We start from the raw sequence: 27,493 nt of genomic DNA, 5'->3' as shown, positions 1-27,493 counted from the left end.
CATGGAGACCCCAGTGTCTGTGGGGCTCCATACAGCTCGATTCCCGTCCTTCGGAGGGCATCAGTCGATGATTTAGACGCGTGATTGCATGAGGACACAGCAGGATGTCCCAAAGCCAAGCAGCTCCCGTTCCTCGTAGTTAGTTTATGTTTCTTTCATCTTCCCTGAAAAGCCTTGGCCAGGCAGTATTTTGTTGAGGGCTGAAGGAGGGGAGTTTATAAATTGTTCCTGTGCTGGATTGATAGTTGTTTTGCAAACCGTTCATTTTATTTTCAATAATAATCTTCGATTCCGGCAGGATGTTTACAGCCTGCTGAGCCTTTTATTAAAGGATTACATGAGCTTTTGGATGTTTCTTCTGTAGTTACTTCTAATTGCAGAACTCTTCTAACCTGTATTTTTGAAGTTAATAATAGTTTCAATATAAGCACTTTGCATATTGTCTGGATGCTGTCTTAATATAGCCTTTTTAATTTCACCATCTGGTAGTTTCATGCTTGCAATTTTACAGTCCCTGAGAATGCAGACAACCAGGCTGCATTTTTCAGTAGTGACTAGTGATTCGGGACGCTTCAGTTCCTGCTTCCATGCTCTGCCTGTCTTGAGATAGCTTAAAAGAGCTCTGGCTTCTCAAAGGCAGTACTTTTGGAAAATCAGATATTTTTTTTCCAAGTGTCTTAATTTGAAGGCTAAAAAATTAAGGCGCTGAAAATACTTGCACAAGTTCTTCTGGCAGTAGAGCTGGGCTATGTCCTGCTGAGGCTGCGAGGTCCCATCGTTAGAGCTCAGCTCCTGTGGGGCTCAGGTTCATGGGGCTCGGTGGCCTTTTCCAGTTGCTCCCCTGTTTCATGCTTCCCCGTTCTAGCTTGTGAAAAGGAGATGAGTTTGGTGAAGTCAGTGGTGTTTTGGAGGAGAGCCTTCGTGGCTGTGTCACTGTGACTCGACCTGCGTGCTGCCATTCCAGGTCTCTCCGCCGCACTTTGCTGCCCATCAACTGGGACAGTTTGGTTTGGGGGGTGTTTTGAGGTGATGCTCCCCAGGGCTCTGGTTGGGAGAAGATGACTCCAGGAAATGCAGAGTTGTGGTCCAGCTAAATTAGAAGACTCGTTAGTACACTGCAGTGGGAGGGATGCTGCGTTCAGATACAGTGACCCAGCACTGGGATCTTGTAGGAGCTGCTTCCTTCTCCTTCTCCATTCCTCTTCCCCACCTCTCCTTGACTTGCTTGCTCGGGTTGCAAGCTCTTTGGGGCAGGGACTGGTGGCACGTCTGTCCCCTGCTCGGCACACAAGCCCTCGCTCTCCAGTCCAGCCATTACAGTGCAAACAATGCATTGTGATCGATTGGCAGGGTTTGTATTTGCTTAGCGCTTTCTTAAAATAAAGAAAATTGCATTGCATAATTAACGTGCAGAGGAGCCGCCCGTATATGATAAGAGCATCTCAGGTGACTTGCTTTTTGAAATGCTGAGCTTATTTATTGGTGTGGAAAAAATTGCTTACCTACTGCTGTGATTCTTGAAATCCTGTTTGTACTTGCTGCAGAGAAGAGCTTTGCAACCAGGGGAGGTTGTTTTGGTAACTGGAGGTAGCTCTCAAAATACATGACGTGGTTAGAACAGGGACCAGCTCTGGGGCCGGGCGGACTCGCTCGCTGACCCGCAGTTGGCAGCAACGGGCCTGAGGTGTTGAATTCCAAACTGCAGCTTTTTGAAAAGTAAATGCCGGAACCTTTTTCTCCAAGAAAAAGGCGATTGCTTTAATAAACCCTTTTCCCTGACTTCACCAGCGAAAATGCCTGCCCGTTAGAGCACCAAAGTACGTGGTAATGATAACTCCTGAGACTTAGATTGTGAAATTCCTGATAGTGATTATTGTTTCTTTCTCTAAAGCCTGGGATCTGTAAGAGTCCCGGCTTTCATTTTGCGAAGACGGGCATCCCTGGCTGCTGGAACCTGCGGAGGAAGACTGGGAAAAACTACCTGGGCGAAGCCAAAACGTTTAACAGAGCAGGCACGAAGCCGTGGAGTTAACAGCCTCGTGATTGTTGAATGCTTGGAGCTGGAGGCTCTCAGCCTGAACTCGGGCAGTTGTTGTGGGCTCCCCAGAGAGGCTTGGTGGGGGTCTGGGTGCCGGGGAGGGGGTCTGGGTGCTGGGGAGGGGGCTGGCCGTGGGGTGCAGAGGGCAGGGAGCGGGGCTGAGACGGCAGCTGGTGGGAGGAATATCTGGGCAAGAGTTTGGGGTTGAGGCTTCTCCTTCCAGTGGTTTCAGGGAGCAGGATCCACAGGAGAACGTGAGGAGGATAATCCAGGAAAGCGAGACCCCAAACCAAGCCGTAACCATTTACAATCAGAAAAAAAAAAAAAAAATTAAAAAAATCCGTTGTCTTACTACCTAATCCTGACAGTCTGATGAAGTTGTTTTTGTGATCCTCTGTTGTTTCAAAGATGTTTCAAACATTCTTGCAAACAAAACGAGTTTGCCGGCCACATTAACCCATCCAGGGTCTGCAGCATTGCCCCCGTGCTGACGTGTGAAAAGCTGGCCGTTGAGACCAAGTTTTAAAAGAATTTGAATGAGGAAGCATTAGAAGTGCGGATGTCCGAAGGGAAGGGGCTGTCCTCCCTCCCCTGGAGAGCCCACCGTCCCCGAGCCACCAGCAGGGCTCTGCCCGAGGACCTGCCTGTTCTACGGCTTTCTGAAAGTGTGAGCAAAAGGGTGCTGGCCGAGATCAGGACATATCGGAGCGTTTAAGGCTTCTGGTATCATTTTAAAAAGGAAAAGAAAAAGAACAGCCTCTTAAAGCCTCACCCGGAGGACAGTGACCAGCGGCAGAAAGCCCCCGGACGCCAATGAATCGCACTTCTCTCGGGACGTGCGTGTTCTGCACCTTCTAAGCTGCGAGTGACTGATGATAAGGGGCTTCTTAGGGTTCATTTTTTACTAGGTAACGCTCCCTTTATGGAGCTCCTGTGAAAGTGGCGTAGTCCTTATTTTGCGACTTGCAATCATACTTCACATGGCGAAGTGTGTAATTAGTTTGGAAGACTTATGCCTAGTCATTGGTTTATCCTAATCGGCTTTGGCTTTTCCCAACAACAAAGTGAGCTTATTTTCCTAAGCTGAAACAACTCTGCTCCCTTTGTTCCTCTCTCTTATTGTCTCATTCCTTTCATTCTGTTTTACTGCCAAAGTTTTGTTTCATTAGGCCTACAAGTCATTTCCAATCCAGTGGGCTGCTACAATAAGGCCTTTATGGCTCAGCTGCCCTGGTTCCCATGTCCCTTCTGGTCCCGAGCCAGGACTTGCTGTTTGACATGGGATTTTAACCCTTTCGGTGCCCTGGCATCGAGGCCACCTTGGTGAGGTGCCACCAGGCCCAAGGTGTGGGTTGGAGGCATTCGAAATGGAGACATTCCAAACCCGCCTGGACACATTCCTGTGCAACCTGCTCTGGGTGGACCTGCTTTGGCAGGGGGTTGGACTGGATGATCTCCAGAGGTCCCTGCCAACCCCGTGTGATTCTGTGATCCTGTGATTCCTGGGGAAGCTGATGGATCCAAACGATTGCGTGCACTCGTTAATTGACACGTTAATGGGATTGGGCTCCAGGTACACTTTTAGACCCAGTCATCGAAACAGAACTCTGAGTGAAAAAATCTTCTTACTGGAATCAGTCTTGGTGGGAACGGTCCTTTGAATGAAGAGGCTGCTGTGTCCTTCCAGCCCCTTTCCAGTGGGATGGGAGCAGAGGGATGGAAAAAGTACATTCCAGTTGTCTTGAGCGATTGGATCAGCCGATATATGACTGTTCGTGTAGTAAAGTCATGTTTTCTTGTATGGGAGAGAATATATCATATCTAAATTTAGACTTTTTTTGAAAAAGAATGGTGATTTCTAAAGGAGATGTGTGAAATAATTTTGTGGACAAACAATATTTTTGCATATTGTTATTTCAAACTGCTAGAAAAGCAGTGCTGGTGTCGGCAGCCCCAGCTGCTGAAAATCTCGATTGGCTCTACATTTTTTCTTTTTTTTTTTTTTTCCTAAAATGACTTAGGTAAGGGGGCTATGGCATTTGCTTTTTATTTTAAATTTTCAGATGAAATTGGAACAGACCAGTACGTATTAATTCTGTTTTATGTTCTGGCTTGCCACAAGGTTCCCCAGACAAATCGTAGGCATGTTTCAGCTTTTGCCTGGAATATGTTGTTTCCTCAGGAATGGCTTTTAAGATTTGGAAATTTTGAAATGAGAGAGTTTCTGAATTACCTCTCTGGCTCCGAAGCGTTTTGTACAGTCGCTTGTTATTTCCTGTGAGATGCAGAACAGACCGGTGGAATAATAATATCTAGCTTTTGATGTTGGGTTGGGTTTTTTTTTTTTTCTGGGAATCTGTTGAGCTTTTGAAAACTTGTAATTTTCTCACCTTTTCCTTCGTGGCCGTGACTTGCCGGGAGAGGAGAGCGACTCGTCAGCCCCGTAACGGAGCCAGGCCTCCCCTCCCAGGGCACCAGCGTGGCTGCGGGCAGCAAAACGTGAGAATGAGGATTCCCTTCCGTGGCTGCACGATGTCGTGCCCTGTGACACGGGCAGCAGCGCAAATAACGACCGGTTTAACCTTTGCAAAACTAATCTTTTGTAATAAAGTCCCTCTGCTCTCTCCAAGTGTGGCGGGAGAGGGAAGGAGGTGTGATCCACGCCGAGGATTTCAGCCTCATCGGGCGGTTTGTGTAACTTGCTTCCTACTTGCTTTCCCCTCCGACAGCTGGGGAAATATAAATCGAGAAAACATGCGAGAAAAGCCCTCCTTGTTTGGCGAGGCTGGCTGGGGGTGAAGGAGTTAACGCGCCCATGCAGCATTAAGCACTCCAGTGGTTTACTTTTCCCGGAGACCTCCAGTATGGCCTCTGAAGATGTTATTACAATAGAGTCGTTAGCATGAGAAAAGGTGCTTTTCTCCCCATGGGTTCATTTTGGGGGGATTTGGAAGCCTGCGTGGAGCTGGGGCTGAGGCCAGAGTCAGGAGGTGCAAGGAATTTTGCTTGTATGAAAGCGAAAGCTTAGTTAATTTAGACTTGGCATACAGTTTGAATTGTATTGTTACATCTGTTGGACATTGATCTGTAGATTTAATGGTCAATAGGATACTTGGATGGTCTATTCTTGAAGTGTTTGCTTTGCAGAAAAGTAATTTTTTGGTTTGACAAGTCGTTAGCCTTTCACGTTTTTCAGCACTGTATTTCCAGATTCAATATTTGTGAATTGGTTCCATTTTAGGAAATGAAGGGACAGATTGGGACTCTTATTTACATTCTAGTCAGTAATAGCCAGAGTTCCCGAAACATTTGTAATATGCAGTAAAATAGAGAGTGTGTTGGCATTTTTTTAACTGCTGCTAACCTCGCTGTCCCCTTCCAAAGCCATCCTGAGCTCTAGACCTGGTGTGAGAGAGCACGTAACTCGTGATATTCTTCTTTCTGAGTTACCTGGGGGTACCTCGGGAGAAGCTGCTTAACTGGAGTCATTGCACCTCCTTAAAACAGACCGAGCGGCAGACAAATACGTCATCGCTGGCAGCTTCTGGTAGGCTTGGGACAATGGAAAACGCAATTTGCGAGGGCTGCTCCGTGACAGTAACACAGGACAGCGTCCAGCCTTGTTCACGCTGCTGCCTCTGCCCTTCACTTGTGCTTTTCCCAGTATTTCTGGTTTTCCATATTTGAATGTCCATGATACTCCAAAGGGTAATGAAGGTTCCTTTAAATTTTTGCTTTGGCATGTGACAAAAGGATCTGGGATATAGTGGTTCCTCATGGCCTAAAGCACTTTTTCATATTTCTTTTCCCTCCCACGCGTGCTCTTTTCTTTTTTTTTTTTTATTTTTTAAACAAACTGACAAACTCGATCGTTGCTTAAAAAGAAGTCAGTGTGTTCATTCTGCCGATGAAAAGTTGTACACAGGAAGTCAGTTTTTAGGTGGTCTGTAATAAGACATATGTTTTGTGGAAGTGGTTTTGTTATAAATTAGATGTTGGTTTGTACCTGGATTTTATGAAAAGAGGAAACGTTAAGGCAGGATTTGCGGGCAAGAAGGGCTGTATCAGAACTCAGCAGCAGTTTGAAGGACAATTTTTATTTCCTTTTCTACTCTGGTTAAACGAAACGGCACGGAAGCTTTTGTGCTGTAGCGCCGTGGCCCGTGTGAGATCGGGTAGTTGCCAGTCGGGGCCCCGAGCATCTGTCTGCTGCTTCCCACCGTGCCACCCACGTGGTGCTCCATCTCGCCTCGCCTTGCCTTCTTGGTAACCTCCGAAGGGCATGGGAAATGTAAATATGCCAACACTCCTGGCATCACTATGCCAACAGCTGGAGCATCCCAGCTCCTTGGAGCCCAAAGGGCAGGGCCTGCGTCCCTTTAAAATGTATTTGGTTTAAGACAGCTCTGCTATATCCTTTGATTTTTTATTTTTTTAATTTTTTTTGGAATAAGGTTATGTCCAGTGCCCTGTATTCTGTCTCACGTACTTCAGTAATGGAAGGGGAGCAGCGTTGATCCCGAGCTTCCAGAGTCCGATACACCATTGGGGACCCAGAATCCTGTCGAGTCCGAATGAAATCAGTCACTAATCAGGGGCTGTGTTTGGGGATAAAAGAGTTGTAAGAAAATATTCAAGTTTCCTCCTCCAGCAGGTGTGTGAGTGTTTGTTTGTAGTGTCTGTGTAGCAGTTTTGCAACTGAGCCAAACCCATGAAAACGACCTGTATCTTTTCTGAGGCCCCGAGAAAGTAAATTTTGATTTTCAACCTCACTTTTATTTTATACAAACACGATAGGCTATATAAAATACGTAACAAATTTAGTTAATCATGTTTGGTAACATCTCTAAATTATCCCTGGAGCGTTGTTGGATTCAGCCCCAGTGTGGATGAGTGGGATGTAGCTGCAGAACTTCTCTGGAAGGGAATGATTTGGTTTTGTGCCGTGGCAGCAGCTTGGCACCCCTGGTCTGGAGCAGGGTCTGTAGGGCTGGCTGCCGTGCAGAAAAACAGCAGCAAGATGAGCTCTGCCCCAGCAAGCTGCATCGAAAGCAAAGATAGTGGTGTTAAACCACAGCGATATGAGCCAGGTAAAGTTTCCTGATAGATATTTCCAATATATGGCGTGAAATTGCATCAGATTCCACTTTGAATCTTGAAGTGCAGCCTCCTGGGCTCTGCAGGCAGTTATTTATAAATGCAGGCACCGCTCCTGCCATCCATCCCAGGGATAACCTGTGTCCAGAGCATCACTGCTGTTCTTTGAGTGGCTGCAGCTGAAGGTGCCAGAGCTTTGCCTTGGGAAAACTCATGCTTTGACATTGGTTTTTGAATGGAAAAATAGCAGCAGTTATTTAAAACTTTGTATGTTGTGATTGAAGCCTGCGCTGTACTGCTCACGAGTTTGGGGTAGGCTCTTCAGCTAAAGTGAGCCAGTTAAATCATAATTGATTGGAGAGTAAGCGTTTGATCAGTGTCATCGTACTACATAATAAATATACCCATATTGAGTGGCAGGATGTGAAATGTGAGGATTTTTTAAATGCAGCTCCAAGTCTGGGCCCTTAAGAAAAGGACTTTTAAAAGTGTCCATGAGGAACTTCAGACAAATTGTTCCAAACGCGGAAAAAAGAGCACGCTTTACTGCAAGGAGGTGTAATAATGGTTTTTCCACGTGGAAATGGTGGAAGTTGTACCACCTTCGAGCAGTTGTTCCAGCCGGGTCCGTCTTTCACCCTCTTGTACGGTGTTAAGGAAATGCCTGGTTTGAGCTGCAGCTGGATTTTTAAAAACTTAGATTTTTCTGATGGAAAACTTTTTCCATCAAAATCAGTTTTTAAAGTGGGGGTTCTGTGCAGACCCTGGTGGTTCATGTTTTGTTTGCATGCTTGTTCTTTTTTATTTATTCCTATGATTTTCCATCAGGGTGCTAAAAACCCCCAAGACCGTTCCCAGTCAGTCCTAGAGGTGAAATAGCCGAGATTTGCTCACACGTGCAGTATTGAGGTATGACCAGTTTAATTAAACTTATGCTAATTCTGCAGGGGTAGAATATGAAAGTCACTTGATGTCCATCTTACACACGTATATCTCTTCTACGGGAACTTAGTGTTCCATTTTCTGGGGAAAAGATGTGCCTGAGCATGTTTTGGAAGCAGTGGAGCGGTGGCCCAGCGTGGCAGGTTGGTGACCATCAGTCTAGGGACGATGGTCCGGTGCCGGGGAGCACGTGCCAGCCCTGAGATGTGTGTGTGTGTGGTACAGTAGATGTATTTATAAATATAACTTCAGAAATGGGGACAAGGGCAAAGTAGCTCAAATGAAGAGCCAATTAAGATAATCTAAGCAGAATGAGGATTAACTGCCTCTTAATCTGAAGGGTACCTAAAATGCATGTGGCCAGTTCAGATCAAAGAAGCGTTGTCTCTGTCGGGGACGTTGGCAAGGGGCTTGGGGTGAAAAGGAATTAACTGTGGGGTTTTCAACTTACTGTCCGGGGCAGAATGTTGTTGAAATAGCGATCCAGGCTCTGAGGGTCCTGCTGGTGGAATATCTCACAAAATATATTTCGTTGCTGTAAGGTCATCACTGTGGAAGTTTGACGAAGTCAGGGTATTGGATCTATCGTAAAGAAATGATTGCTCACATAGGAGGAGTTCCCATTTTGCAGTCTTTCTTGTCACAGAAAGCCGAAAACCCTGGCAAGTCCATCGGAGAGGAAGCTGCTCTGTGTTTTCTTTTTTTGCGCTGAGTCGCAGTGCCCATGGGGACCTTTGCTGAGAGAGGCTGCTCTGAAGGAACCGGTGAGGCAGGTCCCCATCCCACCGGCGGGCACCGACAGCGGGGTCACGTTTGCACCCCTCTTCCAGGACACTGATTCTTAGATCTGAGCAGAGAGGAGGGGGTGCAGGGTTCCCCTTTGAGCACCTATTTATTCTAGTGCTGGCATTACCAAGTGTCTGGGTCTGCCTTGCCTGAAGGTGCCGGGCTGGCGGCTTGCTCCGGTGGTGGCTGTTGGGCAAGTGGGCTTGTGGCAGAGCCCGCCGTGGCCACTTGTGGGGAATTGGCTCTGCTTGAGCGGTGACTTTTCGGGAGAGGGGTCCCTCTGTTGACTCTGATGAGTGGTTTGAGCAAGTTCAGATCGGTGCCGTGTTAATTGTCAGGCCTGGGAGGGTGGGAGCAGATTTCACCGGGGGCAATGGAAGAGATCCAATGAATTTCCACTCTGTTTCCCCGCTTGGCAAACCGGCACTTACTGTCACTTTGCATAAATAGGTTTATTTCCGAGGGTCAGCCGTCACCACTCCCCCCTCTTCCCCTCCCGGCCCGCCCTCCCCTGAAGGAGAGGAGGCCGACGAGCGTTTAATTTCCCCACCAGCAGGTGCTTGTCATCCATCTGAAGCCGGCTGCCAACATCTGGTGCGATTGCCTCGGCGAGCGCAGTAACAAGGCGGCCCGCAGTTCAAACGCAGGGAGAGCATTGCCTCTTTAATGATAACAAGCTGTTGGCTTCCCCTCGGAGATGAATTCATCTCACAGATGTTTGTCTAGTTTTGGCAATCTTATCACTATGGCTTTGGTGATTATGCTCAACTGGAGACTATTACTATAAAAGAAGTTTGAACTTGTTCCATTTTTGCATTATTTATTTATTTATCCGTTTATGTCTTTGCTTTCTGGATGTAATTTGTATCAACAACGGCAATGTTGGTCCCATTACCCGAGTACCCTCACGTTTTTTTTTCACTGCCTCTGCTGAACAGTAGCTCGCTACTTGACATTCACCGCTGGCGAGTGTCTTTCAGCCACGCTGACATTTTTAACGTTCCCCATCAACAGCTTTGTGGTTTGAACCCTCTATTTAACACTACATTTTCTGGGATTACTTGGCGCTGGCTCTGTCTGTTCTCTCTAATAACTGCAGTATACTTACTATTTCTGCAAAGCGCCGGTCGCCAAGAATGTTCTGGATCCTTCCTTTCGGAGGGTAGCGCTCCGGTGACCTTGGCAGGGGTTTGTAATGACAATGTACGACCATCTTCATTGTTCCGTCTTAAACATTTCCAGGCTCGGCAGGAGGGCACGGAACACGGGGACCTGCAGGCTGGAGGCTTCAGCGCTTGTTGGCTGTTGTTTGGTTTTCTAACATGCCTTTTTTCCTCTTGTTTTAAGGACACGTTTTTCTCCTGAGCGTGTAGAATTTAATTCTGGTAAATAGGATTTATTTTTGGAAACGTGCTTGTGAATAGGTGACTCATGCCTGAATGAAGATGTGTCACTGTTGGTGGGGACACCACGTATATAATTTCTTAGGCTATAAATAGATGTCAGCCCAAGTGTTGGTGACACGGTGATGCTTTGCACCGACTTGTTAGCTGTGGAGTGGCTTCTGAGGAGAGTGTTTAGAGTGTCACTCTGCTGCCGGAGCAGTGATTTCCATGATGCTTAAGGAATAGGCGTCGATAGCTTCATAGAATACCGGGAGAACTTCAATTGGCACAACGGGAATTGGAATTCAGCCGCGTTCCCCTGTCCCCGTCGTGGGGTGTATTTGTGTTGCTTCTCTCCATTGCAGAGGTGGAGAAATTAAATTGGGGAGTTTGGGCACTTGTCAGAGCCCAAGGGTCACCTGCAAGGCCCTGAAACTCAGAACTCGCATTTGATTATTTGATGCACCCGCTAATTTCTGTTACTGAGGGAGATTTCAAGCTGAATGTTCGGGATTAGAGATGACTACGCTTTTCAAATGCTGGAAGTAACAGTTCCTTCCTCCCGCCGCTGATGCTAAACTGGTTACATGTTGTTGATGTTTGCTCAACACCATTTACCCACCAACACAGCACATATGGTTTAATGTCTGGCTTTTTTTTCAGCTTCTGCTGTAGTTACAGTATTATTAAAAATCCATTAAATTTTAATGTACATCATAAAGTATGTGCTCCTGTGAATGCGAGCACAGATAATTATTTCTGATGAATAAACCAAAAGGACAAGTATGTAAGAAGTTCATCCTGCAGCTTTCAATTTTCATTATATACATCTCCTGCAGGGGCAATCGTTGTGATGTTGCAGCTGGTTATTTCTGTGGCCTGGCTCTCCCTGGAGATGGATGATGACAATGCAAACTTGAACTAGCAGAAGTGCCAATGTTTTTGCGGGCATATTTGTAGATAAATGGTTTACCAGGGGAGGTAGCCCTCTGGAAGGCAGAGGATGTGAAGAGCGCTGCAACACAGCAGCAACTTTCTCACTTTGTGTTCAGTGCGTGTCGGCTTTGTGGAATCTTGGAAAGTAACCCAATTATTTCTCATTAAAACAACCTAGAAATCGAGCAACAAGCAAGGTGTCATTGCTACAACACCACCAGGAAGCCAGGCAAGCTCCTCTTGGTTTCCAGGGCCTGAAGTAGGCAAGGGAATAATTAAAAATAATGCATTACAGTGTCCATAAAGTTTCATGCAGTATATAATGGTCCATAGGGGCCTCACCTAGTTTCCCATATATGATACATACATAATGGCTACAACTTCTCATTAACTTTCCCATAACACTGAATACGCTTCTCTTTAACACCCCCTTCAGGCTTCACGTTATTTGCCAGGCATTTCCTAATAAGCAGGAACTTAAATATTTATCATGCTTGCCTCCTGTCCCCACCAGGCTGGAGAAGTTATTGGCCTCTCTCCTGTCTGTTTAATTTCCTATTCCTGAACGCTCTGGACAAAACCCAGCTCCAGCAGGGTCCAGTCCTCTTGTTGAGAGGACTTTCTTAGGGTTCCCATACTCTAAGAATCCACTCCAATATTTCTTGTGTTTAAAAGCATGTCTGCACCCAGGGAATGAGCCTTGGTGTGGCACAGAAACTCTTGCAGGGACCTTGGTCTTAGCAGCAGCCCGTGGCCTGTAGCTATCCCAAATAAGAAAGCCAGGTCATCCCAAGAAGTCCTAGAGGTCCCACCAAATCCTTTGTACCTATGATTTCTCTGTGTTTGGGTATTGGCCCTAGAACTGCTCAGGATTTGATGGATCCTCCATGGTGACTCGGTTGCTTTTTGCCCTGGAAAGACGTCTTTCAGGGCTTTGCACTGCTGACGGTGAGAGTTTTTGCTGAGTTTAGGTATGTTAGTGCTGAGGAAAGGTGCTGTTTTTGAGCTGGTGTGGTCTCCAGAGGAGTCCGGGAGTAAAGAGGAGAAAGATGGGGTTATGGCTGCGCTGGCACCACGGTTTGGGAACTCGGCTTTGCAAACGTGGCACTGAGTTGCTGTTATTTTGGTCTCATTCAGGTCCCCACCCAAAATCTGGGACTAATAGCGTGGCTTTCCTATCGCTGCCGTGACTGCAGGCTTTCCTGCGGGGGAGCGAGCGTCTCTGCGAGCGGCACCTTGCCGTGACCTTGATCAAAGTCACGGCGCTGCTGCGATACCAAACGATGACAAATAAATTCACCTTCGTACAGTTCAGTGTAGCTGGCTTTGTTCCCTCATCCCCGAGCCTCCCTGCGAAGGATTTTGTTTACTTTTCCTGAAATGGAAGAGGCCCTGTTACATAGCCCTCTTTCAAAAATAAACCTCTGAAAAGGAAAACAGAAGAGAAGGAACAAAAATCAGATGTTGTCCGATAATACGGAGCAGATACTGATCTTGAGTTCAAAGCAGCTTGAACCAGAGGTTTGTTTAAGCGTAACAAAAATTCTACCATCTTTGGACAGTTTGAAACTCTTCTCCTCCCTTACTTTCGAAAAACAATCAAAAAAAGAACTGCAGTAAAATTCTAGAAATAAAAGCTATTGATTTTTTGTTTTCTTTCACCCCCCGCCGTCCTCTTCAGTTAGATTTATGCTCCAAAGTTCACAAAGTCAGGCAGGTGCTATGGAAAAGCTGTATTTCATTTGATCTTCTGACCGTATTTTGACTTTAAGAAAGTAAAAAATACCTGGTAGAGACCAGGTTGTATCACTCCCAAGCCCAGAAATGGATTCTTGAACTGGGAGAAAGAAAAGGGGTGATAAGGAGCGAACCCCCTGTCCTGCTGTCTAAGGGACCCCCAGAGCCGTGGTGGCCTGCCCCGTGGGGCTGGGGCTGCGAAGTTCATCGAGCTCTCGTTGTATTTATTTACTTCCTGCCCACTCCAAATGTCTTACTCCTGTTTGGAGCTTGGAAAACCCGCCTGTGGAAATGGAAGCGAGCTCTCGGGGAGCTGTGCTGGCTGTTCCTGGACTCTGGATGCGTTTCCTTGGTGGACTCTTCAGGCTGTGATGACTCCGGAGGAGCCCATCATGTCAAGAGAAAAGAGCTGCAGAGATGAAATACCCAGAGATAGCGAGTGAATCAACATAAACATCGCTGGGTTCCTCCTCCGCCTCCCTGGAATGTGACCTTGTCTGCCGATGTCCCCGGGGCCAGCCGTGGCGGGTGCGCAGGGAAGAGCGTCCCGCTGCTGCTGTCACCGTGTGTCACCGCTCCCTGCCAGCTGCCCGTCCTGGGGCCGGGGTCTGCGGCTGCAGGAGGAGAGAGAAGGGGCTCGAGCGTTTCCTTTGCTGAAGAGTTCAGCTGCTTCTTCCTGCAGATTGACTCAGGGTGTGTGTTGGAGCAACTAGAATCCCACCTGAAGGAAAGATGTCCTTTCCTTTGCTGCTGCTCCATGTTTCAAAGCACACCACGTAGCGCGTTTTGCTTTCCTTCCGGTGGATCGGGGAGGCTTCCAGGGGCCAGAGTGTTTAATAATATCACCTCAACGTTTCCTTTGCTGAAGATGGAGCTCAGGAATATGCCCGTGAGCGGCTGGGAGGCTGCTGACCGACTGGGTTGTACGTGGGAGCGCTCAGCTCGGTTTGGGTGGCTTCAGGCTCTTCCTCGACACCGCTGCTGCTGGCAACCGGCCCCTACAAGCCGTGAGGCTTCGAGGCTTGGGTCCGTTGGCAAACGAGCCTCTTGAGTGCCATGGACTTAAATACCTCAGTGGCATCAACAGATACATCTTCAGCAGTTTGTGCAGTAAATACATAATAAATGTCCGTTCCCCATGTCCAAAAGGGCTGAGGAGAATAAATGAAAACCTCTGTAATGCCAGGACTGCGCCTTGGTCATCAATAATTAGGATACGGGTTCCTGGTGAAACGTAAGCTTTGTGTGTGCTTGACTCATAGGTCATATTTTCCGTTCCTGCTTTTTGGTTTAAATGGATAGGTTTATATACTGTTCCTTGACCTAAAAATTTGCTCCGTAAAACATACAGAAGGTGCAGCCTGAGATAATGCATCTTTTGGGACCGGAGGCTTGCTTTTGACCTCTATTTACATGATGTAAATCAAACTGGAGTAGGGTGGTGGAAATAGGACAGGCCAGCTCTTGCGTCAGGGGCTGCTCAGCCGCAGTCATAAGCCATGTAAAAATGCTAATATGTAGTATGGTTTTGCTGTGGCCTTCGGTGATCAGGGAAGCGCTCTAAATATAACAGAATTAGAGGTAATTGATGATTTCAGCCAGATTGTTTGTGGATGTGAACTGGTAAAGCTCCTCCAGAGGAGGGGAGCTGTGCAGATTTACACCCCTGGGATGTCGGTGACCGCGACCCCGGCGTCAGCAGCTCCATGGGCTGCGCTGGTTTACGCTTTATTTCGAAGAGTACACAGCTGGAAAAAAACGTTCCCATTAAACGAAGGACCTGCCTGCGCTTTTCCATGTCTCGTTCCTCTCTGTGCTCTCGTGGCCTCCCCGAGCAGGAGTTCGTGGTGAAGCCCTGGTGCCGGGGGCTCCTGTGCTCCTTCGCTCACGGCCCGGCCAGAAATCCCCCCGTTTGCTTACGGCACTGCTGAAATATTAATGCAGAACAAGTCACCCGGTTTAAACCCAACACGAGAGCGAGGAGGGAGAAACGGCGTGTGATGCTTGCCGTGGTTTGTCGGGGGAAACGTGCCTCGGCGGCCGCTGGGTCCTCCGGGTCGGGGGGGCAGCAGGGTCTGCGTTCGGGGCGTCTACGCAGGGAGAGTTTGGGTCTTGAACCCTTCCCCGGGTTCCTCGGAGCTAAGGGGAAAGGGGAAAAGGAGCTTCACTGTTTTGCATTGTTTGTGGCTGATTGGGAGGATATTTGGAAAATGTTAACCGCTCTTGGGACTTTTTCAAACAGACTGTTTAAAGTAGTTATTTTTCCCAGATGGTAAATATAGGAGACATCCTCAGCAGCCTGCGAGTAATAATAATACTTACATGGCACTTTACATTTTCAAAGTGCTGTCCAAGTAGCTGATTTGTCTTGTCTTTTGCAGTGATGTGTAGTTAAACTTGCAGGATATTGGCCTGAATTTGCAGCAGTTTATCAGCCACATCTGTGGGCGAATTTACTTTTCTGCTGGTTTGTACTGTGTGAGTAAAGCGATTCCTCCGGTGTGTCTGGACATCGGCTCCGGTCTTTCCTCTTGGCAGTGAAGAAGATGACGGTTAAGCAGACCGGCAGCGTTCCATGAGTTCTGGAGGCAGTGGGGGCACTCGCTGTGACCAGTGGCCCGTCGGTACAGTTCAGGAGGGGGTCCTTGTGGTCCCCAGGGAGCTGGGCATTGCCGTGCCGTGCCCTGGTTGCCCATCTCTGCGTGTCACATGGACAGCCGTGGCAGCTCTGCCGTAACCTGTCCAAGGGTTTTCTTTTCTTTTCTTTTCTTTTCTTTTCTTTTCTTTTCTTTTCTTTTCTTTTCTTTTCTTTTCTTTTCTTTTCTTTTCTTTTCTTTTCTTTTCTTTTCTGGTCTCTGCAAAGATTGTTAGGTGCAGGCAGAGGGAATAGGTTTGCACACCTGCCTGCGATTAAGTAGTTTGTTTTTATGCTCCTTAATCTTTTATGACAGCCGCAAGGACAGTCTGCGTAACGCAAAGTTGTCATTAAGCCAAGAGCATAATGCTCATGAATGAAACCCTCCACACCCAGCCCTATTTTCCCCTGTTTTCCATTTTCTTAGTGTCTCCCGTGTCCCCTCTCCCTCACTCCCGCGGGTCTGAGCCCCGGGATCTCAACACCGAGCCGAGCCCGGAGCTGGCAGGGGCCGGGAGCGGGGAGGCAGGGGTGATGGCCATGGCTTGTGGGAAGGGCGGAGGAAGGAAGAAAATATCCTCAAGGAAAGGGGCCAGGGGAGAGAGAGCCAAGTTCCTAGAAAGAGGACCTTGCAAGGAATGCGCAGATGACATGAAAAAGTAATTAAAAGGAAAGCCCTAATGGGACGTTAGGGGGAGATGCAGCTGGAACTTGAATAAGCAAATGTAAAGAGGGAATTAAGTTTGTAAGCTTTCCTCTAAGGAACCGATGGGGAAAATACGGCAACAGCTTCTGTTGATGTAAATCAGCCCCGAGCCCATCGCTGCAGAGCTCGAGCTGGGGAGTCGGGTTCGTTTTATATTTGCTAGTCCCGAACCTTGGAAAGGCACGGGGAGGGAGGATGTGGCGTTTTGCAGAGGTGACGTGAAGGACACTTGGTTCCAAAGCAAAGGATGTTGAGTTCAAAAACGAAGTGAAACTGTTGGTAATGTTTGCCTGGGGCAAATTGGTAGTTTTCTATAAGTAATATTAATTTAAGTGTATAATGCTTTAAATTATCTGGATAATTTAATCTATGTGATTTTAAAGAAATAATTTATCAGCCCTGGTCTTGAATAAAAATAAAATAAAATAAAACAAATGAAACAAACCCCTTCAATTAATATTAGCACTACTCTTTTACTCTGGAGAATAATATACAGCAGAGACATTTATTTTTAGCTATGAGGAATTTGCATGTGTGTTTCCAGATGTATTCTTAGACTTTGCACTGCTTAAAATTCAGCTGCCACAGTATGTAGATCCGAATTTTCCTTTCCGTAGCGTTTTGTCTCTGCCACTGTGGATATCTTTTTTTTTTTTTTTTTTTTTTTTTTAATTCTTTTTTCTCTTTTTTCCCAGCAGAGGTGGGGGGGGTGTGTGTGATGATTAAGGCAGCCGGTAAGTCTCTTAGTTCCTCTGAACTTTACTCCCTCTGCGAGGAGTGACCTATTTAGATGAGGCCCTTTGATGGAGCTGGGGAGGTCGGGTGAGGTCGGGGCACTGGCCCTGCCAGAAATCCCACAGATGCAGGAAGCGAGGAACTTCTGGAGGATGCGGGGTGAACAGGCAGTTATTTCAGTGTGTTCTTTTCTCTCTGTGCGCGTTTTGTTCTCCTACTAAATTCCTGAAAATGGAGAGGGCCGGATCCCCTGCAGCGTGGAGCGCGGCCGTGATGCCTCTGCCTTCCGCAGGCGGGCGCAGGGTCCCCGGGGAGGGAGGACGGAGAGGGCAGGGGGTGAGGACACGGCAGCAGCGCCGGAGCCGGATTCTCTTGGCTCCCGTACCCCGTTGGGTGGATCGCTCAACGCTTACGCAGATGCAGACAAATGGCAACCCGGCTCCTCCTTCCCAGACCCACCGGGTCTGTCTCCTTCCTTACGGCTTGTTATCTGAAGAAAGGGGCGGGGGGGGGGCTACGCAGATGTGTTAAACCCTCCAGCCCTTTTTAATTTCTCTAATTGCCATGTGGAAGAGAGGGAAGGAGGAAGAATACTTCTCTTGGCTTGGATGTCCCAAAGTAAAATCCCAGCTGAGCAGCTTAAAATAGACGGTCAGCTGGTTGTGAGGGCTGGAACTAGCCCGGGGAGCATGGCATCTGTCTCCCAGGAATGCTGCCTGGCCATCAGGCCGGATAAATTAGGACTAGTACTGGTCTGCGTGTGTGCGAGAGACAGCCTGTACTGAGGGTGGGGAGGTGCCCTGGACGTCAGCGGGGCTGGCTCGCTCCGTCCTCCAGCATCTGTCTGGGAATCGATAATTCGCCCGTTGTGGAACAGCGGGTCTAAAACACTGATGTGGGGATGCTGCTGCCTCCTCCTCGCTCTGCCCCGGGAGCCTCTGACTGGGAAGCTACTTTTAATGGTGCATCTAATAACTGATCCAGCTTAAAAAGGGGGAGGAAAAAAAAGATTATGCCTATGATACAAGCACAATGACCAAGTCTGTATTTTCCCCTTCTGTGCCTTTCCTCCGTGCGCCGCCGCCTCCTCCCTCGGAGGCCGGGGGCTGGATCCAATGACAGCGCTGCTTCCCCTCGGATGCAGCACAAAACAGATTTTTCTAGTGGCTGAATTTAATCACTTAGATGCAGAACACTGATAGACTGAATCAATTTAATTCCTATTGCTCACGACTGGGAGGGGAGAGAAGGGAGGAGGAAGGTCATAACAATTTAGCAAGCAACAACTTGGCTTAAAAATGTACCTAATAGGTCAATCTTTGGGGTTTTTTGCTTTTAACCTGCCCAGGCCAAGAAATGTGGCAACCTTAGGATGGGAGAAACACCGCGCTCTGCGAGGTGGGGAGAGGTCTGAAATGCTGGGGCTGCTGCAGGGCTGTAGGATCACCCCCCGTCAAGAAACGAACCTGATGCTTCCCCCTTCTTTTTTTTTTTTTTCTGAGGGAGCTGCTGGAAAAGGCGTCTTATGGGGCTGGGAATGTCTGAAATGGCTCGTGGTGTCCCAGCGTCTCGGTGTCGTGTGTGTTTGCCTCGGAGCATCTCTGCCGAGGCGGGGAGTGCGGAGCTGCGGGGTTCTGGGGTTGGTGCCACATCTCCTGGGGGGACTTCAGTCACCTGCTGCGGCACAGTCTTGCTCAAAGAATAGAAGGATTTAATTGGAAATGGAGCAGCCTGTGAGTCTTCTTTCAAAATAAGGCCTGGCTTTCCCTAGGATCTGTTGCGATTGTAGTGTACTTGCTTCGTAGGAAGCCCAAAGCTGGGGGGTTGTTGGCAGCAGTCTTGTAGTGCCTTTTCCAGAGGTGGTGACTTGGGCATCTCTCCGGCCCCACGCCTGTGTACAGCCTTTTCTGTGCCTGCTGCCTTCGGGCACTATAGCAATTTGAGTGATTCCAGGAGATGAAACTCCCACGAAGAAGAGGTCCCCAGGATTCACCCGGGTAAGCTGTTGATGTTGGATTTGTCTTTTACAAGCATCCAGTCCTCCCAAGAGAAGCCTTGGGTGCCCCAGCCTCAGTGCCAGCCCCGGGTGGCATTTCAGAAGGGTATTTATCGGTTTCTCGCACAGTTCTTACCCAGGTGGGTGCTGCGTGACGTGGGTGTCACTGCTTCGGTGGGGATGGATACCTCGGCAGTGGTGCTGTGCCATCCTTCATGGGGAATCGGCCTCCCTCCCTGCCCCTGAGCTGGACTGGGCAAAGCAGCTCAGCCCAAACACCGCTGTCACCCGAGGGCTGGCCGTAGCAGCAGCCCGTGTTCTGAAGCGAGACACACAGTAGTACTGAAGTAAGGAGAACAAACTTGGCCAGCTCGGCAGCAAACTTGGTAGCCTGCCACAGCCATCGGCCCATGTGCACGATGGTAAATAAAAGCTGCAGTTGAATTTCTTTCAAGTTTGATATAATATTCGCTACAGTATGGAATGGAGGGGGGGAATCCTTCTTTCTATTAAAAAATAAATCTAAACCTCTCTTTTTTTTTTTTAAGTTGTTGTGCAGCAGAGCACCGATGCTGTTGCAGAGGAGGGGGCTCTGGTGTCGGTGTTCTGCAGCCTCTCCGCCGCTGTGCGAGGCTGCGGTGCCTCCAGAAACAGCCCGGTGCTGCCCATCTTGGGTGAAAACCTGGCAGCTTGAGGGCACAAGGACGCAGGGTTGGGTACCAAAGGCAAAGAAAACTCAATATCCCGACGGCATTCGCCTGCTCTGCTCTGCTCCTGCAGCCCCGGCTGAGCAAGGACGTAAAGCCCGGCAATGACAGCGGGAGCAGAAGGGGAGGAAGTTCGGCCACGCTAAGTGATGGTCAACTTAAAAATAGACCCGTCTATTTATAGTTGTTGGCAGCACGCTGCTGCCCCCCCGGCGAGAGGTACAGCCTGCCTGCAATCGCGCCGTCTACACACACACACACGCACACACACACGCACACACACACAGGTTTGGTGGCAGAGGGGGTGACATGTGCGCTTAAGCACCGTCCTTTGCCGTGGGGAGGTGACAATCCCTGCGGGACGGCGGTGCCGGGGCGGTGTGATGCTGGGGGTGTCGCTCCATCGTTCCTCTCCCAGCACCTTGTTCTTCTCCAGCACGAGCTCTTCGCCTTGTTCCTGCGCCTCGCCGGCCCGTGTGGCTACCAACACGACCCTCCCACTGGCCCTGGGGCCAGCACGAGGCCACCGCAGTGCCCGAGTGCGCACGGGGCACGGAGCAGAGCCGCGGGGAGCGCGGCAGCACTATCAAGGGCAATTTGGGTGTCGTTTTCCTTTATTGCCTGTGTTGTGAAATGCCCGGCCGATGCGTGGGTGGCCTCATGCTCGGCGGCTGCTGGCTGGGAAGGAGGTGTCACGTAAACACCCGTTTCGTTGCCACATGGCGATCGCGGGCGAGTCTTCCAGTTTAGAGACGGAGGCGACACCAGGGACCGGCGTCGGTTCAGTCACAATTACCAACCCTGGGAGAGGAGGTGGAGCAGGAGAAAGAAAGGAAAAGGGGGAGTCCATTACCTGGATGTTTATAATCACCTGAATTCCAGGAGCTATCAGGCCGGGGTGATGTTTTTGGTTTTTATTTATACAGTCACTTGCACGGTCGGTTCTGACCAATAACTGGTACTTCTGCAATGGAAACGATTAGCAGAACAGAATAAGCTTTGGATGGGTGGCATTTTGGTCATAAAATCTAGTACCCGTGAGAACAAAAGTGGTTTTTAGGGGACATTCAAATAGAGAGGATGACCCAGTACCTGGATAGAGCTTGAGTTTTCCTGTTTCACAGCAAACTCCCATCGCTTTGATGGCACTGGTGTGTTTGGACCCGTGCAGTCACAGAATACAGGTTTGCTTGCAAAGCGGTAGCGCTCGAGCCTTTCCAGCCAATGTTGACTCTCTGCCTAGATATATTTGCACCTAGAGGACCCTTTACCTAAATTAGACATGAAGTTTCAGTAACATTTTGTGAGGGAGCTTTTTTCACTTGAAATGAAACCAACTGGTTTTATTCCAAAGAGCATATTGAGGGGAGATTAATGTCTTTCCGTACACAATTCACATAAGGGCAGTTGTGGGGTTTGTGTTTGTTCTGTTTTTTTTTTTTTTAATGGCAGAGTGATTTTATATTAGTGTTTCAACTTTGGTCTGCCAGTTCGGGTCTGAAAGTTGGGGCTGCTGTTTCGCTCACTAGTATACACTTAAGGGTAGAATTTCTGCTTTAGTTTTCAATCTCTGGAGCTTTTGTCATTTTTTATTACAACCTTATGTGTTATTTAAATACTTTTTTATTTAATCAGTTATTCTTTTAAGTGGGCCTAATTGTATAAAGACTATCACGCAGAAGAGACATCTATAATTAGAAAGGGGGGACTGGTGCTATTAGACAGTGTTTTCGTGAAGAAAATTATAGTGTTCATAAACTGTTTGGAGAATGGAGGCAGCATATATTAACATTCAACAAGTTGTACGTAATCTTAACAGCTGGTTGACTCCTGGATGAGTTTGGGCTGCTCCAGTATCTCTTCGACAAGCTTCGTCCTCCGCTCTCTTCCTTCTCCTCTTCCTTCTCTTCCTCTGCCTTTCAGGATGCCAGCTCTGGTTTGGGGTTCTCTTCTATGGAAATAGTTAACAGAAGCAAAATCGCTTTTCCACTTTTCCTTGAAAGCAGGAATTACTTATATGGCAAACATTAATTGCTGATTTTATATCGGTTGGGCTTTAAAATCCTGTGAATATGTTTGACTTTGGGTGTTCCACTGCCTTGTGCTCTCCTGCTCCTCTGGCTGGTGGTCCGTGGCTGGTGGGGGACCTGCCATCGCTCAGATGGACGTGCCCTTGGGACAGCCTAGGTGATTTCCCGGATTCGGCAGTGAGATGAACACAAGGTGGTTTGAAGCCTCCTGGGCTCTTTCCAGGCTGAGCTCTGGGCCAGCTCTCTTGAAAAGAAAATGTCACCACTGGTCTTTTTTTCACTAGCATCCTCCTGTCGACAGTGTGCACATGCGAAAGTGCAACTAAACACGCCCAGCCATTGTGATATTCCATATGCAGGTAGGTAATTTATGGGGAACAATTACTCTGCACGTCGTTTGTGAGCTGAAATGAGCAGGAGAAGACGGTGTGCGCCGTGGCTCGGCAGCTCGCCTGCAGTACCTGCATTGTGAGAATTTCTTCTCCCTCCATCTCCCCCCCTTCCCCACTGAAATGACGTGACGCTGGGGGGGGGACCATTGATTTCTGCTCTCCACGTTGTTAATGAAAAATTCCTTGTTGGCTTCTCGTTCTCTAAATCCTTTGAGACAGCGGCAGCAGTTCAGATACTTCAGGAGCAAACATGCCAGCCTGGGTGATGTATGACTTTGTGAACTTTCAAGGGACAAAAGGGTAGGCTTTTGTTGGCCATAAAACCGAGGCTCTTATCCATGTAATTATTACATTTTCTGTAGGCGGTTTGCTGAACGTACTTTGGTAATTCAGTACACAGTTTCCATCTCAGATGGCATATGAGATTTATCATGTTTCTTAATGCTTAATAATTTTATTTTGAAGTTTAGGTCCAGCTTGATAAAAGCCATGATTCTTGATGATGCTAAATAAAGCCTTCTCATACGTTCCCTAGGACTCCAAACGCAGTCCTCATTCTCTTCTCTGCCAAGTTAAAGCCATTAATTTTGAGAGAAGCAGAGTATTAGTTTAGATCACCTTGTAATGCTTTGTTGCCACATTTTATGTTCCTGGACAGCACGGTGGAACGCTCTCCATTTATGAAGTGCAAGGTACAGATGGCAACTCATTAAAACTTTAGTGATAATCACCCTTCCTATGGAATTACCACTTAAATCTGGTTAGTGGAGGAGGAGGAGGAGTGTCACAGAAACACGCTGCTTCTGGGTGATTTAAAAGCATATGGGCTGGAGTGTTTTATGTGTGCCCCCTTGTCAGGAGTCCTCAGAGCAGATTGCCAGAATTGTTGAGCAGTTACTTTAATGGAGGTACAGGAGCTTTTCCTCTTGATCCCTTTGACAGTTAAGCTGTCGTCTTCAAGTGCATTTTAAAAAAACCCCTCTTTTAAATACAGCATTTTTTTCAGAATAAATGGAGGCAAGAACAAGTATGCGAGGCAGCTGGGAAGGAGCTTTTTGGTCATTTCAAGGTTGGGAAGTGTTCTTTGGGGAGTAATGCATCATTGTTAGTTGGCCTCAAAGAAAAAAAAGGTACTTGCTTGTTTGTCCTCACTTGCGCAGATGGTAAGAGGGATGGTCCCAAGGGCCCGCTGAGAGCTTGGAAATGCCTGGGAGGTAGAAAAAATATTTGGATTCAGGACTCAGCACTGTTGCAGATTTTCTTTGGGACTTTGAGCGAGTCGCTTATTTCTTCTCTGCCTCGGTTTCCCACCTGTAAAATGTGGTTGAAGCGTCACTGCCTTTATTGTAGCAAAGTATTGGAGGTACGTGCATTAGAGATGATGAAGTATTTAGGTACGAGCAGGATTGAATATTAACTATGGGTAGGCAGGGTCTTGTGATGTATTTTGAGACTTGGAGGCAGCGAGAGTGACTGGTGAAGCCCCGATTCCCAGAGGTGGGGAGTGATGTCTCTCCTCTTCCAGAGAGCTGCATTCAGGCCCGTTGCAGAGGGTACCGAGTGGCATCTTGAATATGCCAACAAATTCTAGCTTAGAGGGGTCTGAAAAGCTTGCCAAATTTGTTAAAAAAATCACTGTTTTCTTGTAAAACACTGTTTTCAAATGGATATCCAGGGTTTGGGATTTGCAAGCCTGGAATAGGCATTCAGGATTCCTTGGCAATGGCATCCCAAGCCTTTTTCTGGATAGTTTTTTTTCTTTCTGTCACCTGAGCACCCTTTGTGTAGTGTGTTGCTGAGGAGAGGGCTTTTCATCTCATGCTTAAACCGCTTTGAGTCGGCGAAGGGGGGTGAGCGATGCTTCCTGGCTCTCCCTGTTCTTTCCTGTCCTCTCTTTAACAAGGGCGAGTGTCTCCGAAGGTGACTTGTGCCCAGGGGAGCGGGGCTGGGAGAGGTCAGCACACCTCTGCTCAGGGCTGTCACGTTACAGCACGCTTAGCAATTCGGCCCAACTTGGAGCAGACCCTCAAATTATCCCTGAGGATAACCCGGACGATCTGCCTTGCCCGGGTAACGCCCCACGCCGTGCCTGGGTAATGCAGGTACGTGAAGGACACGGACCTTTTTTCCCCCCATCCCAAGGACTCGTGCTGAAGTGTCCCCGTGTCCCCTGACTGCACAGCTCTGCAAAGCTGGTTTTTCACGGATGTCACTGGAGGGCAGCCAGCGCCCGGGCTGTGCTCGCCGCTCCTGCTGTTGGCTGCAGGTTCGCTGGCGTGCGTGGGGCGAGCCACCAGCCAGAGTTTGGCTACTCTTCCCTCTGAGTCACATCTGTCTGGTCCTCCTAAAGCAAACAGAAAAGCTTTCCTGCTTGTTGGTGCTGCAGAGCCAAGAGCTGTGCTCGAGTCTGCTCCCTGCTTCGTTCTGGCTGCCGTGGTCAGACCGGTGCCCGGTGGCCGCGCTAGCCAAGAGCTTAGATTTGTGTGCCGGGTGAGTGGTGGCTGTTTGGGAGGAAAGAAAAAAAAATGAAATGTTTTTAACAGTATCCTGCCTTCAATCAGTTTTTATGCGGGAAAAACCATGATGCAGGGCGCGACACAGCGAGATCTCTTAAATATGGACCTTCCTCCTCATTATAGCTATATTTGGAACGATAATTGTCTATTTAGTGCACTTAAGTGAATCCCTGATTCTGTCCTTGCATCAAGCAGTCTGATTGCGGCTCAGCCTCCGCCCTGTGCTCCACTGTCACTCAGCCGGTTGCCGGAGACTGGATTTTAAGTGCCTTTAGGTGCTTTTTGCTTATCTTGTAGCTTGCGTTTTTGCCTCATCCGTCAGCAGTCAGAGCCCTTTCTGTGACAGCGCTGACGTGACGGGGACAGCAGAGGTGACCGGGGCCGTGCGCGCTCCCTCCGCTACCGCGGCTGTAACGCACCCGGGTTTTGGAGAGGAGCTTTGCCCCTGTCCTGGCCTCTCCACGGCCGCTGTAGCAGGACGTGGAGCTCTTGGGCTGCCCGTGGTGCGCGATGGAGGTGCACGATGGAGGCGCTCCCCTTGCCTCTCTGGGAGCAGCCTCGTTTGCTGTGAGTTTAAACTTCAGCCCGTCTGCTTTGGGTTTTACAGCTTCATTTTCAAAAGCAGACTAATAACTTGTTCTCTCTCTCATCTCCTCTTCAACAGCCACTTGAGCTGTGAGGACACCGAGTACCTATTTACTGGTGACTGTGGAGTCTGCGGCAGGTCCTGGGCTCTTGGGCAGCACCGCGTGTCCCTCCACGGGAGAGTTTCAGTCTCGGGGCAGAGCCCCGGGGGATGTGAAGGTCCACACAGATAGTTTGGTCTTTACCCAAGGCTTTTTTCCAGCACGTGGTGTGGTGTCACTGGGGTCACACCTGGTGGTCTCCAAAGCTTCGAGTTCGTGGTTCGATGAGGTTGGGTTTGCTGGGCTGGCTCTCCTGCCTCGGGGCTGTACGTGTGCTGTGGCTGCTCTCCTCGCCTGGGGGGCTTTACGTGTGTGGTCTCAGTGTCTCCGAGAGAAATCCCTCCCTCCTGCGACGGCAATCCATCAGCTCAGCCTGTGCAGAAGCAGCAATGTTGCTCTACTTGGTTGGTTCCTGGAAAATGGTTAACATTTCCAGGCCAGCGGCATCCTGTGGTGGTGAAGGCTGCAAAAGGGGAAGAGCATTCCCAGCAGCTGCTCCATGGCCAGCTGGTTTCCATGCCAGGGAAGGACAGGAATCTCCATCAGAAGTCAACGAATGGGTCACTGATCCAGGTGGCAGCTTGTGTTTTGTTTTAGGGGAATGGTAGGAGCTGGAGATTTCTCTCGATGGTCATAGACTTGGACCCAAAGGAGTCATGGGTTGAGCAGAGAGGGAATAACTGAGGCCCCTTTGCCAGAACCTGGATAGAAAAAAGGTGATAGAAAATAGTGGAGGAGAGAGCCAATATTTTTTGGGAAGTGCTTGAAAATCTGACCAATTCTGTTTCAACGAATAATTTTTTCTGACTGTAGCTTCACTTCAGCTCCCCTCTGTCCCCCCATGCCTCACACAGCCTCGTTCTTATCTCCAGCACCCTAAAATTCAAACGTACATCATACCTGTAAGTTCCTGAGGGACCCCAGGACTGTAAGTAGCACAGATGGGTGCTTGGCATCGTAGGAACTGCGTGTGATTCAAACTGAGCTTCTGGTGGGGACACGATGGGGACCTGCTGGATGGGCTCATCCGTTGTCTGAGAGGATCATGGAGGTGCAGAGGAGACCCCTGCCCTTGCCCGGGAAGCAGTGCCCCCCCCGGCCCACCACCAGCAGCTCTTGGCTGGTGGAGGAGCTGACGCCGTGAGTTGTGGGGCGCTTTGAAGGCTCCCCCCTTCCTGCGGTGGCTGGGAGAAACCCAGGCAAAGCAGACAAACGCAGGGTGTTTGTATGCATGACAGTGAAGAATAGAAGAATCCGCCCTCCTGGGAGAGGATATCATCTTTTAAACGAGGCACATTTGAAAAAATACAATAAAATTTGGGTACGTTTGTTCCAGTATAAACACACGTGCTCGGCGGCGGCAGATGCGGAGGCTGCGCGTGTGCAGCTGGGGCAGCGCGAGGGGCTGAGCGCTCGGTGCTGCTTTGTTACCACCGCACACAAACACACACACACACACACCCCCCAAAAAAAAAAAAGAAAAGGAAAGAAAAAGAAAAGAACATCTGCTAATGCGTAGCTTAAGAAAAGAAAGCTGCAAAAGGAAAACCCGCTGGCTTCACTGCGGCTGAACCCGGGGAGAAGCTCACCAAAGGGCGGCCGGGCTCCTGAGAGCGCCCCGACGTGTGTTCGTGGCGCTGCGTGTTTGGGTTGAGAGGCGGTTATAAATTGTATGTAGTAATAGAAAACGCATATTAATTTTTAATAGAAATCTGTTGCAGCTTATGATGCTGAAATGTGGTGTCTCTGTTGACAATTGCTATTTTTGGTGGAAACAAACCCTAAGGCCTTTGCGGCGCTTCCGTGTGTTTATAAACACTGCTGCCTGCAAGAGGGAAATGTGTTTTTCAGCAGCTCCGTGCAGTAAGTAATTTTTCTCTCTGATTTAATGGAAAACTTTGAAGTCGATTGTTTGCACTACTGATTGCAGCAGTTGTCTGTTAAGTTGCCTTTTGGTCTTCTCATCTCTTAAATGCATTTCGCTACTAAGTGCACGGATCCGGGGGGTGGGAGTAATTTCAGCAGAGACACCCCACCCTGCTTTTTGTGTGCTTGCTCCAGCTAAAGTTTTGCTGGGAAATAATGGGCTCGGAATGAATACAGGAATGGGCTCGGTCTTTCAGAAGGAAGTCCAATTTACCTGGAATTGTTTTGTGCATGTTTCCAGCA

General features: G+C 48.6%; 1 protein-coding gene across 6 annotated transcripts in view; it reads left to right on the top strand.

Annotated features, from left to right (window-relative positions):
* The window catches only part of MSI2 (musashi RNA binding protein 2), a 245,916-nt gene that overhangs the window by 87,795 nt on the left and 130,628 nt on the right, over positions 1–27,493 (top strand). The window lies entirely within an intron of this gene.

This window comes from Numenius arquata, chromosome 18, assembly GCF_964106895.1.
Source record: "Numenius arquata chromosome 18, bNumArq3.hap1.1, whole genome shotgun sequence".
In the NCBI taxonomy this organism is placed as follows: Eukaryota; Metazoa; Chordata; class Aves; order Charadriiformes; family Scolopacidae; genus Numenius; species Numenius arquata.
This window is presented reverse-complemented; position numbering and strand designations above follow the sequence as displayed.